The sequence below is a fragment of the Grammomys surdaster genome, unplaced genomic scaffold (genome assembly GCF_004785775.1).
Source record: "Grammomys surdaster isolate TR1022 unplaced genomic scaffold, NIH_TR_1.0 126086, whole genome shotgun sequence".
NCBI lineage: Eukaryota > Metazoa > Chordata > Mammalia > Rodentia > Muridae > Grammomys > Grammomys surdaster.
Genome location: NW_021620894.1, coordinates 4,616,160 through 4,634,037, shown reverse-complemented (window position 1 = coordinate 4,634,037; position 17,878 = coordinate 4,616,160). Strand labels below are relative to the sequence as shown.

Sequence of the window (17,878 nt, the reverse complement as noted above, 5' to 3'; positions counted from 1 at the left end):
AAAATCTTTATATAAATTTGACTCTAATAAGCATTTTTGATAAGGGGTGACTAGCTCACAGACACAAACAGGTTCCCACCAGCTTTCATCAGTTCAGGTTTCAAAGACTGAAGGCAGAGTCCAGCCAATCTGTTGACAGCTTTAGGCTATGTGTGATGGCTTCAAACGTTTCTTATTCGTCAGGAGGCCACAAATTGGGTTACTGATCTTTCAAACATGTGTAAAAAGAGTCATTATTGTGTATGCAAAAGATGAAATTTGATATTAAATATCCAATACACGAAATCTGCTTTTGTCATTTTATCACACTACTAATTCACAAGAAACTTGAATCACAGCAACAAAATAAAAACTTCCTCCACAGGAAAAGATAAAAATATTATGTTTACTTTTGAAGAAACATGCCAAACTTTTTAATTATTGTAAAATTTAATTAATATCTGTATCCTTATGAATATGTGTACTTCTAAAAAGGTAAATGATTTGAGAGATAGTTCACCAAAGAGAATGAGATGACTTATGAGAACATCAAAAGATGCCCAATATCATTAAGCCAATAAGAAAATTTAAAACCATAAACCATAATACATAATGGTACATCTCCATCAAATGACTGTAATAAAAAAGATGACGAATACCTGATTCTGGTAAGAGTGTAGAGAAACTTAAACCTAAGATGTTTGGTGACTGATGTATCTGTCCAGGGTTTCCATTTTAATCCAGCTTGCTTCAGGGCTCCTGTGTACCTACCTGGTTTAGCTGCCAGCCATGGATTTATCCAAGGTTATCCAAGATTTTCACTCTTTTGTATAGCTAGTTCTTTAAATGGAAACATTCCTTTTTAGAGAGCGGACCCTGGAAGTAATCAAATTTATAAGACCAGGAAGTTAAGAATGTCAAAACTCACAAAGACCCCAAGGTTACGGAAGCTGGAGGCAATTGCTGGCTGAGACCCTCTTCAGTGAAGCTGCCTGCAGGTTGTCTTGGGTACCCCAGGATGCGACCTCTCTTCAGGCAGACTCTTCTGTGATACAGCTACTGACCTCGAGCCTGTCTGTGCTTTTTGTTATTAGTCTGTGGTGAAAAATCAACTCAAGTATGGCTTTGAATGCAGCCAAGAAGAACTAAAAAGTGTCTACTTCTCATAAGAACCCTGTAGGTCAAGGATTTTAGCCTCACCCTATCTAAAATCGGTGGTCCAGCCTCTCTTGTGTTCTTTGACATCAGTACATCCCACTGTATGCCCGTCATGAATATAGAGAAATGATCCTCCAGAGCTAAGAGTGTTCTCTCAGTTCACAGAGAGAAATTCTCAGGATCACAGAGGTGTGGTGGCGTAGTGGTGACATGACCAATTCGCCTGTTATATTAGAGACAGAGATTACATTAGGTGTTCTGACTTGAAGCCTTCCTGAGTTGGAGCCTTGCTTGAACTAGCTTACGTTACTCTTGCCCTATGACAACACTCTTTGTTGTTGAACTGGTAATGTATTCATCTTCTCACTGGCTGTTTTCTTTGTTATGAACCCTTCCTTTATCCAAATGGTGGTTACAGGTGCCTAGAAATACACTATGATTATATGTTCATTTTTTTTTTAAAGTTGCTCTTTACCTGTTTAAAAATACCTTTGGACATGTTGAGGGTGGATAAACGGACGGTCAAATCCGCATGCCACTGGTCTGCGTGCAAACGTGTGTCAAGGGAGTCAGCATCAATTAATTGGCTGATAGGATTCACTGGATGAGGCAGTCTGGGTATCTGATACCTGTAATGGTTCTAGTCTGAAGCACAATTCGTATTCTTAAATGTATTAATACTAATGTTAGTGCAGTTCGTTGTGTTTACCAAACTGGATGCTCTTAACATATTTTCTTTCTATTCAATGAGTACTACTGTGTGGTAGGCTTCTGGACCTATTATAGTGGGCAAGAGACATTCTCATCCTTTGTAGCATGCATTTTTACTCCAGATGACAAACATGCAAATTAACATGTGTTATGTCTTTAAGATAGTAACAGGAGGAGAGAGAGAGAGAGAGAGAGAGAGAGAGAGAGAGAGAGAGAGAGAGAAGAGGAGGGGTGGTGCTCTATTTTCCAGTGAGGTTGGGAAGAGTCCCTATAGCAGATCAAGTTCACTGGGCGTCTGACTCAGATGGTGATTAGCAAAGCGAGGTTCTTTGCAGAGCCGTTTCAGGATCAAGGCGTTTGGTGAGTATGTAAGATTCTAGTAGGCAGAAGGAGATGCTGTGTCATTATGTAACCATACGAAAGCTAAAAAGAGCAGGGAAGCCTGCAGAAAACCCTTGGATAGGGCTGAGGCGAAGTCTAGTTATTGTCAATGTTGTATTAATCTATTCTCTCTCTCTCTCTCTCTCTCTCTCTCTCTCTCTCTCTCTCTCTCTGTGTGTGTGTGTGTGTGTGTGTGTGTGTAATATGTATGTATGTATGTGTGTGTGTAATCTTGGGCTGAGGGCAATATGACGGTGGCCCAGCTATGAAAGAGCAAGACTTCAATATTGAAAAGGAGACCTTCCAAGGGTCTTACAAGCCTCTCTGATCAGGGTAGGAGGTGAGATGTGAGACTGGATAAAGTAATCTCATCTAGTCTTGGAGGTCAAGATTTTCATTGCTAGTTTATATCCCTGTTTATCTTCCAGGACCTTAGATGACGTGGTCGTCTTCAGGTGACCTAGCTACCAGGAAGCAGTCTTGGTGCCTTCTATGTCTAATGTGGCCTAGACCTGGGTATATCTTGTCCCATTGATGCCTGTCCATGTGAGTGTCAAGGACATATACTCTGTAAACATTTCCACAAAATTCTGCCAGCAGAGTATAGAGTAACGGTCTTTGCATTTCAACATACAGCTTAGAGACAAAGGCCCCAAAATCTCATCAGGCTATTTTGCATCTTAGCTTAGCTAAGTGAGTAAATACTTTACTTCAGAATAGAGCTTTACAACTCAGAACAGTTTTTAAATCACATGCTGAAAATATAATTAAAAAGCAAAACACCCAAGTTGAGCAAAATTTGTCAGGTGTTAGATGTTCCAAAAGCCAAAAAGCTGACTGTGGTCACGCCAAACATCTGTATGTGTTTCTAACTTTCTAATCCCTAAGCTTTCTTTGATTTCAGGTATGAGTGGGGAGGGCCAGCATGCCAACAGTCAGTTGCTTGTAGCTTATGTCTTGACTGGGTTTCACTCATCCTTTGACCCACCTAGTTCATCATCTGTGTAGGGGCGGCCTTCAGTCAGACAATAACGTCTTCTGTTTCATGCTTCTTTGTAGTTTTTAAAAGTGTCTTGGTCATGATGGCTTTGTTCTGTCCTGGTAGAAACTGGGAATCGTGGATCTAAGGGTCTGAGTTCCCTTTCATAGATAAAGGAATCAAAGCCCCTGAGAAGTTAAATGACCCAGGTGTAGCTGTTGAACTTGAGTTTTTTGGTACAAGATGGCACCATCTGTTCATGTCCTCTCCGTTCCCAGAGCCCAAGGTGGGCTTCTTGAGGTTGAGGGGGGGGTGTCAGGAAAATTCCAGAATATAGAAAATGAAGACATGAGGAAGAGAGGACGGGTGGCTGCTTTTAACTACTGGGGCAGGTCATTTAACTTCCTTAGACCCTGGTTTCCTGTTTGAAGTGACAAAACAGAACTTGGTTGCTTTCTGGAACTTCGCTCCAATTTAAGAAATCATCCAAAAAAATCCTAATAAAAGCAAGGAGATAGTGGCTGTGGCCGTGAATCATCGTGTTCTCCCAGGCCTGGGATCATCACAAGGACAATAGGGCACCCTCTTCCTTTGCATTCCCACTAGTAGCCGGAACACCTCCATTTTGAACACTTCGGTGCTCAGGTAGCCATTTTAACTGCTTGCTACCAACATCACAGTTCACACGTAATGGCGAACAGACTGAGGAGATCAAATTAAATCCATTTCCACTTTCGGGTGGGAAATCTGTTTGGAACAATCAGGAGGGTTTGGAGCGTCAAGCGTGGCTTTTCAATTGCCATCAAATGGTAAATTGCTTAATGTCAATTGGCATTAAGTGGACCGATTTGTACCCAATTAATACACCGGGGTTGAGAAGGAAGAAAACAATTTCATTTAGCTAGATTGTTCTTCACGGGCTTCTTCCTGTGTGCAGCTCCCAGTAGTTAGCAGCCATTTTTCTTGAGCTTATTCTTTGCCTGCACGGTGAGCTTCCCCCGCCGCCCCCCACCTTGCTGGGAAAGACAGGCTTGCAGCTGCCTACTTTAGCTTTTTCCATGCTTTAGAGACCCACACAGGGCACGGCTTCCCCAGATCCCTGATGAAGCACATTACTAATGTTAAAAGAGTTAACGCTACTTTCAGAAGCATCTCAGTCTAACCAGAGCCCACCCTTTGCCCCAGACAAAGCTGATGTGTTAGCTCGAACACATCACACACACAGACACACCAAACAGAGGCAGTAGTAGTATTGGGTGACAGGTCAGAAGGGTAGATATCTCAGAGGCTCTGCACTGATAACGACAAACATACACAGAGGAAAGGCAGGTCCCTAGTCCCAGCCAGTTGACAGGTGGAACACAGAAATGACGCTAAACCTGCATGGGGGAGGTTGTTCAAATGGAAGGATGCCTCATGAGTCTACACTGGGCTGTGGGAGCTGGGGGAGGAAAGACCACATATTTGTTTTCACATAGAGTTTGTGTTCCCTTTGGTTGGTAATTTACATTTATATAGACCCAAGCTCTAGGTTCTAAATGGCTTTGCTGGTATATGGATGGAGTGCCACTGTGTATCAGCAGCAGGCTACGCATGCATAAACAAAACCTGGCCATCTATATTTAAGTGACAGCATGCAACTCAGTTGTAACGTGGCCACTTGAAGACATACAATACTAGAATGAATTTCCCCGAAGCTCCTCAGGGGGAGTGGCTTTGATCTGGTGTTTTCATGCTAGATCCCTCTCCTTCATTGTCTTTCCTCAGGTGAGTTATGCACATTCTGATGCGGACAGAATGTGAGTCACAGCTGCAGAGGGGATGATGCCGACTCTGTTTTTCTATCTAAATCTAAGACATAACCTTCCACCTCTCTCCAGGCGAAGGGAAGAATGCGTGTCATACAGTCTCTTTGTAAACTGCCAAGTACTGTCAGGGTGCTGGAGTCTCTCATTTCTGCAGAGAGTTGACTATATTCAGCGGGAAGGATTTGCCGTTAGGAGCAGAAGGCTTGAGATGAGTGTAGGTGGTACAAGTTAGGGGTGAGTATCAATTTCAAACCTAAACCAGAGTTTCCTTGGTTCTGCTTGCTCAAGCCAGCAGTGAAGGAGGGAGGCACATCTGTCTGGGTGCCTGCCACTGATTGCCAGGGTTCGCTCAACTTTTTCTGGTTGTCTAGCCTGAGGCCCCTTGCCTCTCTATCAGAAGAGAACACAATGCCCTTGTAAGCTTAGGAGGGGCTGAGCTCCACCCCTAAATATGCAAATAGAGGGAGGATCTCTGGAGCACCGTTTTCTTTGGAGCACAGATCTCGGAATGGCCTTGAACTTGCTGCTACTCAGGACTAGTTACTGAGTCTAAGATGCATCCTCTACAACTACTGAAGGATATTCCAAAATGAAATATAAACTGCAGCTTCTCATAGCCTCCCTTGAATCTTCTCTGTAGGTGCTGGGCTGTTTCTTGCCTCACAGCTCACCTGGGATGGCATATTAGCTGGGAAAATTCATTGTTAATGGATAGTTGTTTTTTTGTGTTCTGAGAGGGTTCGCACCATGCCTGACCTCTCCTGGGTAGATCTTGATAGCATCTTCCCTTTGTAATGGTAGTGAACAAACAAACAAACTCCATTTTGACATTTTTTTTTTTTTTTTTTTTTTGCTAAATGTCCCTGTGGGGGAGGGGGTGGATGATGCTTGGTTGAAAGCCACTTCCTTGGAATGTGAGCGCTGGGAGCACGGGCTCTATTTTACTTCGAGTCGTAACACTGTGCCATTTTACCTTCATATCCAGCTCTCAGGGGCACACAAGAAAAAGCATCAGGGTGAAGTTGAGCTAAAGCAGCAAAACTTCACTTCAATCTGAGAGCTGCCTCCTGCTCACCATCATGCCCCAGTTAAAGAGACCCCCATGGCTAAGTAGACAAAGTCTGTCATAGCTGGGAAGCAGGCTCAGCCTCAAGGGGGGCGGAATAAGTGTTGACAAAGAATATATTATGACAGTGTCATCTGGTGCCAGTGCTGATTTTAAAGGGCCAATTCAAGTGCTTCCAGATCGCCATAGAGCCCAAAGATTATGAGATGGAGGGAGAGAGAGGCATGCGTTTGCCTCTCTCAGTGCTTTCCTAGGTCCTTTTCCTTTATCTCCACCCTTAGCTGAAGACTTGTCCACATCCCACATCATTCTCCCTGAACTCTGGATTCTTGGCTTTTTCATATCTCAGGTTTCTTACAGATTTTCTTTGTGTACAGGCATGTGTGAACAGGTTATATGAATATGTATATGTGCGTACACATCTATGTTCATACATACCTGTGTATAGGTGTGTTTATACATATCAAGGCCAGAGGACACTTGCAGATGTTTTTCTTTGGGATTCATCCACTTGGTCTTTTGACTCAGTGGTCTCTTCCTGAGACCTGGGTTGTACCAGTTAGGCTAGGTGGGTTGGCCAGAAATTTCCCATTCTCCCATCTCTAACTTCCCAATGATGGGATTGCAGGCATGTATCACCATGCCCTGCTTTGTATGTGGGTGCTGGTATTGAACATAAGTCTTCTACAGTAAGCATTTTACCATCAAATTGTCTCCCAGGTCCTTCTTGTAGGTTTTCCAATTTCTGGGACTTGTCATGGTGTTCCTCCATTGTGCCTGCAATCCCAGGCAAGAAGACAGAGACAGTGTTGGTGGTATTCGGCCATGCTGATAGGTGATGGGGCACTGATCTGGGACCTTCCAAGGAAACTAGATCTGGGATGCGGGTGGAGAGGTGACGTAACACTTTCCCACAGGTTCTAGACCAGGGCCTCATCAGTTTAGCACAGAGAGCTGGTCTTTGAAGGTCCTTCCCACCCTGTAAGTAAAGCTATGCTCCCAGTAGGCAGGAGTTGTTTTCATATATATGATTCTTCAACTAAAGTATAAAACCACCTTGTCAAACTCTTGTTGCTTGTACCGCATTCCTTTGCAGTGAGATGCCTTGAAAGGGTCATTAATAATAGTTCTTCCAATTTCCCCGGTCTCATTTTTCCTTGAATCCGCCATAGTCTGAATTGTATCCCCTTCAGTTGGCAGGAAATTGGTCTTGTCAAGGTTACTGTGACCCGCCCGTTGTTAAAGGCATGGTCAATTTGCATGTCCGTCTCCATCTGTCTCCATTTAGCTCAGGTGATCATCTGTCTTCCTTAAAATGCTTTCTGCCATTGGCTCTCAGGACACTGTGGATACAAGGTTCACCCTCCTCCGTCCCAAGGCCATTTCTTCTCGGTGACTGTCGCTACCCCTCCCTTGTCTTTTCCCTTCACTCCAAGGCTCCATTCTCCAAAACTCACCTTATCTCTTCCACTGTTCTCCTTTCTTCTCATCTAAGAACCGGTTTCTTGGCTTTACATATGTCTTTTAGACAACTCATGTGTCCATTATCTAGCCTGAACATCTTTCCCTAGCGTCAATCTCCTAGGTCTGATTGCCTTTTCAGCAACTGTACTTGCGAGACTAAAAGTATCCCAAACTTAATTGTTTCCAAAACACAGCTCCAGATCTCCCTCTCCCCAAACTCAGTCCAGAATTCTATTCCACCTCAGTCAATGGCCTCTTTTATCTCCATTGCCAAGGCTGAGTACCTTGGAGTCTCTTCTCCTAGACTCTATATCCAATTTTTCAGCAAGGCACGTGGATTTCTCATGGTCCATTTACCCCTTATCTGCTTTACCACTTACCACAGCAGTCTTGACACAAGCGTTCCGGGTTGCCCAGGAGTCTCTAAGTAGCTTTCATGTTGCATATTGTGTCATCCACCTCCTACGCTGTTTCCAACATGGCATCCAGTGTGATGCTCTTCACTGACGTTCCTACCTCTGGGGCATTGTCTGTGCACTGACCTCACTGGTTCTGTCAGCCCCACTCACTCCTCCCTGCTCTATCATCTTGCTCGCCATTCTCTCCCTCCAATAAGACACCCTTGTTGGAAGGGCTTTTTTTCTGGAGATTGCCTATTTAACTCATTCAAGGATTGTCAGCCCAGCACCCACCTCCTCCAAACATCAATTCCCTGCTCGTTTCTTTGAGGTTCTGATTCCCTCATCGTGTTTTCTATCTTTACCTTGATTCCTTTATAATAGTAAGACCCTGGTTCCCAGCTTTCTCTTTTTACTGTTTCTTCTGCTACAACATAATCCCCATGAATTTAGGAACTTTATCCTTCTCCCTCTCCACACCTAAATCTTCAGCTCCTGGCATAGATGGTGCTCAATAATCCAGCTGTAATGATCCAATAAAATGAGCTCTGTTCACAAACTCCAGAAACATTACAGGATAGTTATGACAGTGGCCCTTCTTGTTCAGAGAAAACAGTCTGAACTTCTCGGTTGAAAGAGAAGGATCTGGGGCTGGAGAAGATGATTTGGTGGACATGAGGACCTAAGCTCGGATCTCTAACAGCCGCATAAAGCCGGGCATTGCTGTGAGTATCTGTCATTCCAGAGCTAGGGGATAGAGAAGATATCTGAGGCTTGCTAGCCAGTTAGCATGGCTGACATGGCAAGTTTCATGTTCAATAAGGAGAGTCGGTCTCAAAGAGTAATCAAACAAACAAAGAAACAAACAACATAGAAAACAATAGATGAGGAAACCTCTGGCCTTTATACATGTACACACAAAGACACATACATATGCACATATATACATAGACATGCATATACACACATACATATGCACATACACATATATGTACATATATGTGCACACACATATACATGCACACACATACAAATACACACACACACACACACATACACACACATGGTGGGGGCTTTCAGGGTTTAGGTTTGGTTAACATTTTTAACTCCAGCATTCTGCTAATGTATTATGTGCCAAGGTATCTTTTTATCATATTCATTTTGATTCCATAAATATTGATTGCACACCATCACAGGCCAAGTCCTGTGCTAGAAGAGAGAAATACAAATCACTGACATTCGATTCTTCTCTTAGATTTTTACAGACTTTTATGGATGAGGATAGACCATGATCTAGCCTATCAACACATAAATATATGAGTGAGTAGGAAAATGTTTCCATTCCTATCAAGAAAGCTAGGCTAAGTGAGAATATTGGCATCCCCAGGGATGCTATCTGTCACCTTTCCTCCAAGGGGATGTGCAGACTAGAGCTGTCTGTGTGGTCCACAGAACACAGCCGGGATGCCTGAGGGGGCTGAAGGTAAGGAACACCAGGAATGCAGAAATGGGAGTATTGGGTCTTTGTAGTGAGGGAATTCTTGAACCATGGAGGAGATGTCAGCTGAGCTTGTCAGGTGGGCTTGAGGGCCATGAGATTGGGGAACCTTCCAGACTAGAGGGAGCATGCATAAACACAGATAGGAGGAAGGTCCCAAGGCTCTTTCCAGAAATGGACCATATCTAATTTCTGGGTAGGCATAGGGCAGAAGTAGGGACGATAGGAAGAGATTGAGAAGAGAGCTGAACCATGTTAGTGTTATTGTTTGCTTTTCAACGTGATTGACAACCAGGAGCCTTTTGTTTCTGCAACAAATAACAGAATTATCCGAGCCTTACTCGCTAGGCAAAGCTGGTGTGAATGGACTGGAAATCCTCAAAGAGAATTTATCTGTAGAAATATAGCTGTCTGTTGGTATATTTCCATGTTTCCTTCAGTCCTTGGAAATGGATCACCCGGGCACCGTCTATAAGACATCCTATTAGCCATCTTCCAGTACAGCGTATTGGTCTTTCCTGATGGATAGCAAGCAGGGTTTACTGTAAAAGCTCTTTCATGATCATGATGGAACAGCCTCCATTTGTCCCCTTTCCCATAAAGCCCATCCGCTGACCTCCAGCATTTGATAAAAGCCCCATCTCATTAGCTCCAGCAGCCGAAGCCTTCTGAGCAGATTCCAGTAAGTATGGCAGGCGACACACTGAATAACAATAGGCCATCTATCCAGACAGCATGGCCACTGCACCCTTAGAGGAACCCAGAGATCTTCTCCTTGCATATCTTCAGCCTACGCACCTGGGAAATATATCAGACTCCTTGAATTCAGGGACTGGTCTTTTGAATATTCTCCGAGACATTTCCCTCAATCCACAGGCCGTTTTGTTACAGTTTTATCTCAAGGTAGGACCCAAAACCAAGGTCACTGAAAGAGTCACCCAATCAAAGAATCTGAGAGTTGGGAGGTACTAGTGATTATATATTTCAGTTATCCTGGTTTAGAAGTCAAGGGCCTGAGGTCAGAAGATGTTGCAACTCCACAAAAGTCCGTTAAGGGCCGAGCTTGCACTTGGACTTGGGACTGTAACTCTTACCACAGGGGAAGGCAGTCCTGTCTCTTAAGTCCTTCTGCTTGAACGTTTGCTCACTGGAGAGGCCTTAATTCTCCTGTTCTTTCAGGGTCTCCGGTAGTCTTGCATGCTGCTCTGATAACAGAACTTTATTGCTGTAGTAGTCCTGTTCACTACGGAGCAGATTCGGTGCCAGCTTGGGATCAGGCTCCAGGGAGCTCTATAGGTACAGGGTGGTGTCTGTGTGTGTTTTCTGGATGGTGGGACCAGTCCTGGCACCTTGAGGAGTCTAGTTTCCTCCCTACAGACTGTGCTCTACCGAAATTGAATTCATGCAGCTAGGGATGAGAATGTACGTTTGACGGAGGGATGTCACAAGTGACCACGTTATGTGTCCAGAGTGAGGCGCTCATGGTAGACCTATGCAAATGAGTTCACCAACTGATGGAACAGAGGGAGAGGAAAGAACAAGGATTCAAATGGGAGTCGTCCCAGAGACTACTACCGTCCCTTCCTTGCTGGCACTGTTTGCAGGGGAATAGGGATTCAGTGTGTGGCTGCCAGAGGAAGGAGCCATTAGCCTAGAGACCTTACAGTGAAACAGCTCGCATTGCAGAAGCAGACAGATGAGGTCCTATCTCCCACTCTCTGCAGGTGGGGACAGCTCCTGAGATGAAACACAACCCTTAGTTCGGCACTGCCTTTTCATTTTCTTGTGGACATTTCTCAACCAAGGCAGGGCCTCACCTCAAGACAGCTCACATGCTCCTCTGCCTCCCAAGGGGGGTTTGGCTGCTTCAGCCAGCAAAGGCACAGCCAGCAGTGATACTTTCCATCTTCCATAGTGCTCTGGGGTGGGAGAGCAGGGAGCAGGGAGCAGGGGAGCAGGTAATTGTGGCTATGAGTCATGGTGCTGCAGTGACAGTCTGCTCGAGCTTTACCCTGTTTCCCAAGGAAGCCCCAGGGAACCTGGACAAGTTGGGGCTGGGGCCCAGACACTGGAGAAGGGGTGGGGACAGGACGGACGGCACCCAGCAGATTTCCTGGCACTGTGCCAGGCCAGAGCTGCCTGCTGTGTGCAGGAAATATTCAACATTCTGTGTCTTAAAGAGAGAGCCTGGAAAGGCTCCAAGACTATACTTAATACATCTGCTGGGAGCTACACAGACGGAAACTGGGCAGGGGGTGGGAGGGGGCGGGAGTCGTCTGCAAAAATAACCCTTGCGGGTCCAGCAGAGCACGCAGTATCCACAGGGCACAGGTAATAAGCGGGTGCCAAAGTCCTCTCGTACCTCCAGTTGTACACACGCAATCCAAAGCTCATTTGTAACATCAGATCTGTGTTTCTGCTTTACGAGCCCGGGAGGTAGGAAAAGAATGTTATTTTGGTTGCTAGGGTATGGACCAGTGTGTTTCCTTTAGCACAGAACCAAACAGAGAGCTGGATGGGTAAGTCTCCATCTCACAGAGGAGGGAGCTGACTCGGAATACTTAAGTTCATCTCTTGTATATCCAAGGCTCTGAGTTCAAGCTTGCTCTCTACCGCTCGATGCCCCCCCCCCACACACCCCGCCCCGCATCCCTCAAAAAAGAGCAACCAGATTCAAGCACTGAATATCCTAGTAAGCGTTTTCACTATAGTCTTCATCACAGAATTAGTGATTCCCAATTTTAGGAAGAAGGCACTGTACCCCCTCCCACACTCTTAAGGTACCTCTCATGCAGGGGATGAGATGGTTAGAAACTAGTAACTGAGGGGGCTTTTGCCATTGAACATATATTCTGAGGCAATTGCAAAGACCATAGAAGCCAGCAAAGAGACAGGCTGACTTGAAGTGATAACTCTCCAGAAGGCTGTGCCCAATGGAGAAAGAAACAGCATGCAAGCATCCTCCTTTCTTTACCTATCCCACACACACACCAAGAAAAGGAGAAAAGTCTCTCTCTTGCGTCCCAGTCTCCCACTTCTGTGCTCAGCAGCGTGTTGCTGACTCATTCCTGAAGCTCTGCAGGTCTTAGGTCTTCATCTTCAACTGGAGGCTATGCCGACTGCTTCAGTTAAAGTATGGTGTGGGAAAAGATGTGTTGGGAAGCTAGGGGAAGTAGGTGAACAGCCACGAGGAGATGGAATGAATGTGTATAGGTGAAATGTATGAAGACGCCAAGCTCACTCAGGGTTTGTGTGGAATAAGAAAGAGAGCAGGGAGAGAGAAAAGAAGAAAGAACAGGTGACCTCGAATGTTAAAAAGATGCTTGTTTGCAAAACTCGATTCCCTTCTTTGAATATACTCCTACATGAAAATAAACATACCATACATATACTTAAGCCAGCATATATGTACATATAGATGCATGGATATATATCTATATCTATATCTATATCTATATATATATATATATATACATACATACATATATATCTCCTCACATAACATGTGTGTATGTGGGCACATGCGCGCGTGCGCACACACACACACACACACACACACACCTGTATAATCTTTAAACTTGTCATGTGCTGTCTTCGCTCAACAATTCCATATCCATGTCTGTCTCACTCTTGCAAGCACCGGATGCTTTGTGTAAACTGACAGCTGTGAATTTCAAATTTTATTAAACATCTTCCTTGTTCCCAGCCTGTCTTCTTTTTAAAAGACCTTATCTAATTGCCTCGGGTCACAGGGGCTACTCTCTTGTCCACGTGCAAGAGATATAAACGTAACCACGTCACTGAGAAACAGTACTAAATGAAAGCGGGATAAATAGCAAGGAAATGTGATGACCTGTGTTCTTGGATAAGAAGAACAGATTATAGAATAACCATTCTATGATATGTGTTTGCATGGTTTACAAGGCAGACACATGCACTTGTATCTTTAAATGCTATAGGTATTTCGTTGGCCTGAACACATCCTTTAAATTACCTTGGCAGAAGGGAAAGGTGGTGGGGACTTCATAAGGCAGGGCTTGATGGAAGGTGACTAATGCTGGCTACTCAAAGGGACTGAGTTCCCAAGAGAGTGAGTTGTCACATAAAGAAACTCCCTGGTCTCCACCCTCCCATCTTGTCATGGGAATTTACTGGCTCCCAGCACCCCAGAGGGATATGAACACTTACGGGCAGTGACAGGGATGAACCCTTACTCATCTTTCCAACTCTAGATTTTTTTTTTTAATAAGTAGGTGAATGAGTGAAGTACCTCTTATGCATATGAATCTAGTATGGTTCCTTGTACAAAGGAAAAACTCAGTAACCTTTGAGTGACATCCTACGCAAATAGAGGGGCATATCAGCTAGGTTGTCTTCCATGGCTTTTGTTCACTTAAATATCTCAAAGCCTGCAAACACATTTTTTTTTACTGTTTCTATTAACCCCAGGAGGAACATGGATAAAATATGAGAACCTTGACACACCGCAGGAAGGCAGTACACACTCTGGGTGTTCACCAGAGGAATCAACATGGAGCTTAGATGTCAGTCCCATCTTCTCTTCCTCCTCATGACAAGCATGCTTCTCAGCCTGGCCTTTCTCTTCCCATCACAAGTGGGCTGGTTACTCATGTACTCCAGAGCCTCTGTAGGTAAATTCCCATTCCACAAACCTCAAAGCCTTTTTTCTGTTTCAGAGCAAGAGGCCGAACAAGATATATGCTTTTCCTTTCCTTTCCTTTTTTTTTTAACCAGCAAATGGCTTTTTTATTGATCTACCTTTTTAACAGCAGGTTTATTTCTCTTCATGGAGACTCCAGAATTCTATTCTCTCCTCCTTTCTCTCCCTCTCTCCCTCTTTCTCTCTCTCCCTCTCTCATCTCTCTCTCTCTCTCCCTCTCTCACCTCTCTCTCTCCCTCTCTCTCTCACACACACATACTCTCTCTCTGTCTCCCTCCCTCTCCCCCGTTTTCCCTCCCTCCCCTCTTCCCTCTCTCTCCTTCTCTCTCTCCCCACCCCTTTAAGTTCAGAGAGCCCATTCCCTCTTCTCTACCTCTATCTCTTCCCAAAGATTTATCTGATCTCTGCTCTTCATAAACCAGCACTGCCTCCAGACCCGTGTGTTCCCGGCCTGCTGCAGCCAGAACTTAATGTGCTAATCAGGTTTTGGTGTGTGTCCGAACACTGTGTCTCTCCACCACTCACTCTGCCTTCTTCACTCTTATCTTTCCATCCTCACCTTCATGGTACACGGGGCCTATTAAATGGGGTCCAGTGCAATTTCTGGCACCCAATAAATCTAAATTTTCAAGCTTGGGAAGCTGGGCATACCCACTGGCACCCAGATAAATGAGTCCTCTGTGAGAAACCTACACTGCTCATTACTCTCCGCTAACACCCCAACTGAAGGCCTAGAAAGTCAAAATCCCTCTTTACACTTCACTTTCTGGCAAAGCACATGTCGCCACATGTCCCCACCCTCAACACAGGGACTTACGTTTTCATCTCTGCACGTTGTCCTTTCTATTGAGGATTTCAATGGGACAGGAGCATCCTAACTAGTACCTAGCTGGTTCAGTCTTCTTTGCTGTGGTGCCTCAGGATTGAGACTTAACACCTAGCACACAAGTCCGCACTGTACAACAAAGAACTGTGCTCATGCTCCCAGTCAGACAATGATCACAGAGGCCTGCGTAGACCCCTCAGGTACAGGGAATGAATGATGCTTCAACTGCCCAAGCCTCTTCCATCTGATTGACAAGGGACCTCCAGATCTCCATGTAGGGATTAAAGAAGGGTCACTAAGGTTGGGGGCTCTTGAAATCAGACCAGCATCATAGAAAGAGGAACCAAGAGCCAGAACTGATAGAGGAAGCAGGGTTAGAGTCGATGTTTTCATAATCCCCAAGGCAACAATCTGCTTTCAGGAGGCGGGATATTTGTATTTACTTATTTGTTATTTTGCCTTGAGAAATTACCACCTTTCACTTTGCCAGCTCCCTGCTTCTCTACAATAAAAATCAATGACAACAAATCTTTTAAACCACTCTGAATGCTACAGCAGTCTGGGAAGAGCTCCTCCACTGGCCTCTTGGCTGGTGTATTGCTGAAAACCCAATTAAGAAATAATAATTCTAGAAGACAAATATCTTTAAGATGAAGTACCTCATTTGGGCTTCTGCAGAATTAAGGTAGTAATTAATTGAACACTGTGCTGTTTAGTTATATAACCCATTGTAGCTAGCCTTTTGTACTCTGCTAGTTTAAGCATCAATCCAGGTATTGTTCTTGATCATAGTGTGTAAATATGGTCATCAGCTATATTTGCAATATATTTTGATTTGCAATATATCATTATTGATCATGTTGGTGGGTGTGATGGTAGTTTGAATGAGAAATGTCCACCAGAGTCTTGGACTTTTAAATATTTGGTCCCCAGGTTGTGGTGTAGTTTGGGGTGGTTTAGGGAATGTGGCCTTGCTTGAGGAAATATGTTACTAGGGATAGGGTTTGATATTGAGGCACTGTGAGTTTGAGACCAGCCTGGGTTGCCTAATGAGACCTTGGTCTCACAAACACTAACAGCAGTGTCATCTCAAGAGGAAAAACTATGGTTACTCTAAGAAGAAAATCTGCCTCAGCTTCTGACTACTGGTCTACCTGCGAAGCCAACATTGGTACACATTTGTATCGGCCAATTCCACCTTGTTAAGTTTATCGTTCAATCTCTATCTATTTTTGTTTGCTTTGTGTTGCTATGAATAAACAATATGACCAAAATCAGCATGGGAAGGAAGGGTTGATGTAGCTTACAGATTATATAGTTCATAACTGAGACATGTCTGAGCAGGAACTCAAGACAGGAACCTGGAGGCAGAAACTGAAGCAGAGACCATTGAGGAAAACTGCTTACTGACTTGCTCAGTTACCTTTCTTACATGTTCTACTAGCCTAGGAATGACACCATCTATACTGGACTGGACCTGCCTATGTTAATTAGCAATTAAGAAATGCTCCATGGACATACCCAATGGCCAATGTAAAGGATATAATTCCTCAATTAAAGTTTCTTCATTCCTGGTAATATGACAGCTAAAGCTAAAGATAACTCTATCATCTATCCATCCATCCATCCATCCATCCATCCATCCATCCACCTACCCACCTACCTACCTACTTACCTATCTGTTTTTTGTCTGATCTTCCTTTCTCGTTAGCTGGTGGACCTGCTGAAGGACTCCAAGCTCCAATACCGTAGAACACCTGAGGCCTTTGGAATCAGCCATGTATAATTTAGGTCTAGGTTTTCACATAAGCTTTGACAATTTGACAACATTTTGAGTTCCAACATCTTTATCTGTAAAATAATTTACAGGAACATTTAGAGATGAAGAACAAATCATTGTTAATTTAAGACAATTAGTAATGCTCTCTTCTCCAGTCAAGCAAGATGTTCAAAGGAAAGAAGGCCAAGGGGAAGAAGGTGGCCCCTGCCCTCACCGTTGTCAAGAAACAGGAGGTCAAAAAGGTAGTCAATCCTTTGTTTGAGAAAAGGTCCAAGAACTTTGGCATTGGGCGGGACATCAGCCCAAAAGAGATCTAACATGCTTTGTCAAATGGCCCTGCTACATCAGGCTGCAAGCTGCAAAGAGTCATCCTCTATAAGCGACTTGAAGTACCTCCTGCCATTAACCAGTTCACCCAAGCCCTGGACAGGCAAACAGCTGCTTAAGCTTGCCACAAGTACAGGCCAGAGACAAAGCAAGAGAAGAAGCAAAGGCTACTGGCCCGTGCTGAGAAGAAAGCTGCTGGCAAAGGGGGCGTCCCAACTAAGAGACCACCTGTCCTCCGAGCAGGAGTCAATACAGTCACCACTTTGGTGGAGAACAAGAAGGCTCAGCTGGTGGTGATTGCCCATGATGTAGATCCCATTGAGCTGGTGGTTTTCCTGTCTGCCCTGTGTCGAAAGATGGGGGTGCCCTACTGGGAAAGGCCAGGCTGGGGTGCCTGGTCCACAGGAAGACATGCACCACTGTTGCCTTCACACAGGTTAACTCAGAAGACAAGAGTGCTCTGGCTAAGCTGATGGAAGCTATTAGGACCAATTATAATGACAGATATGACCAGATCTGCCGCCACTGGGGAGGCAACATCCTGGGTCCTAAGTCTGTGGCTCACATTGCCAAGCTGGAAAAGGCAAAGCCTAAAGAACTCGCCACTAAACTGGGTTCAATGTACACTAAGTTTTCTGTACATAAATATGATTACAAATTTTTAAGAAAAGACAATTAGTAACAAAATTCTTCTGCTTCTCCTGTTGAACTTCTCTGTTGAACTGTGCAGCTTGAAGCAGCCACTAGACATTCTGATGAGACATGAGGAAACTTTCTACACCAGATCTTTCACCCCCTGCCATGTTTGTGAAGACCCCTCTG

At 44.5% G+C, this 17,878-nt stretch overlaps 1 pseudogene; it reads left to right on the top strand.

Annotated features, from left to right (window-relative positions):
- The first annotated feature begins 16,893 nt into the window (after nucleotides 1–16,893).
- On the top strand, nucleotides 16,894–17,666 carry LOC114611084 (annotated as a pseudogene).
- The last annotated feature ends 212 nt before the right edge of the window (nucleotides 17,667–17,878 follow it).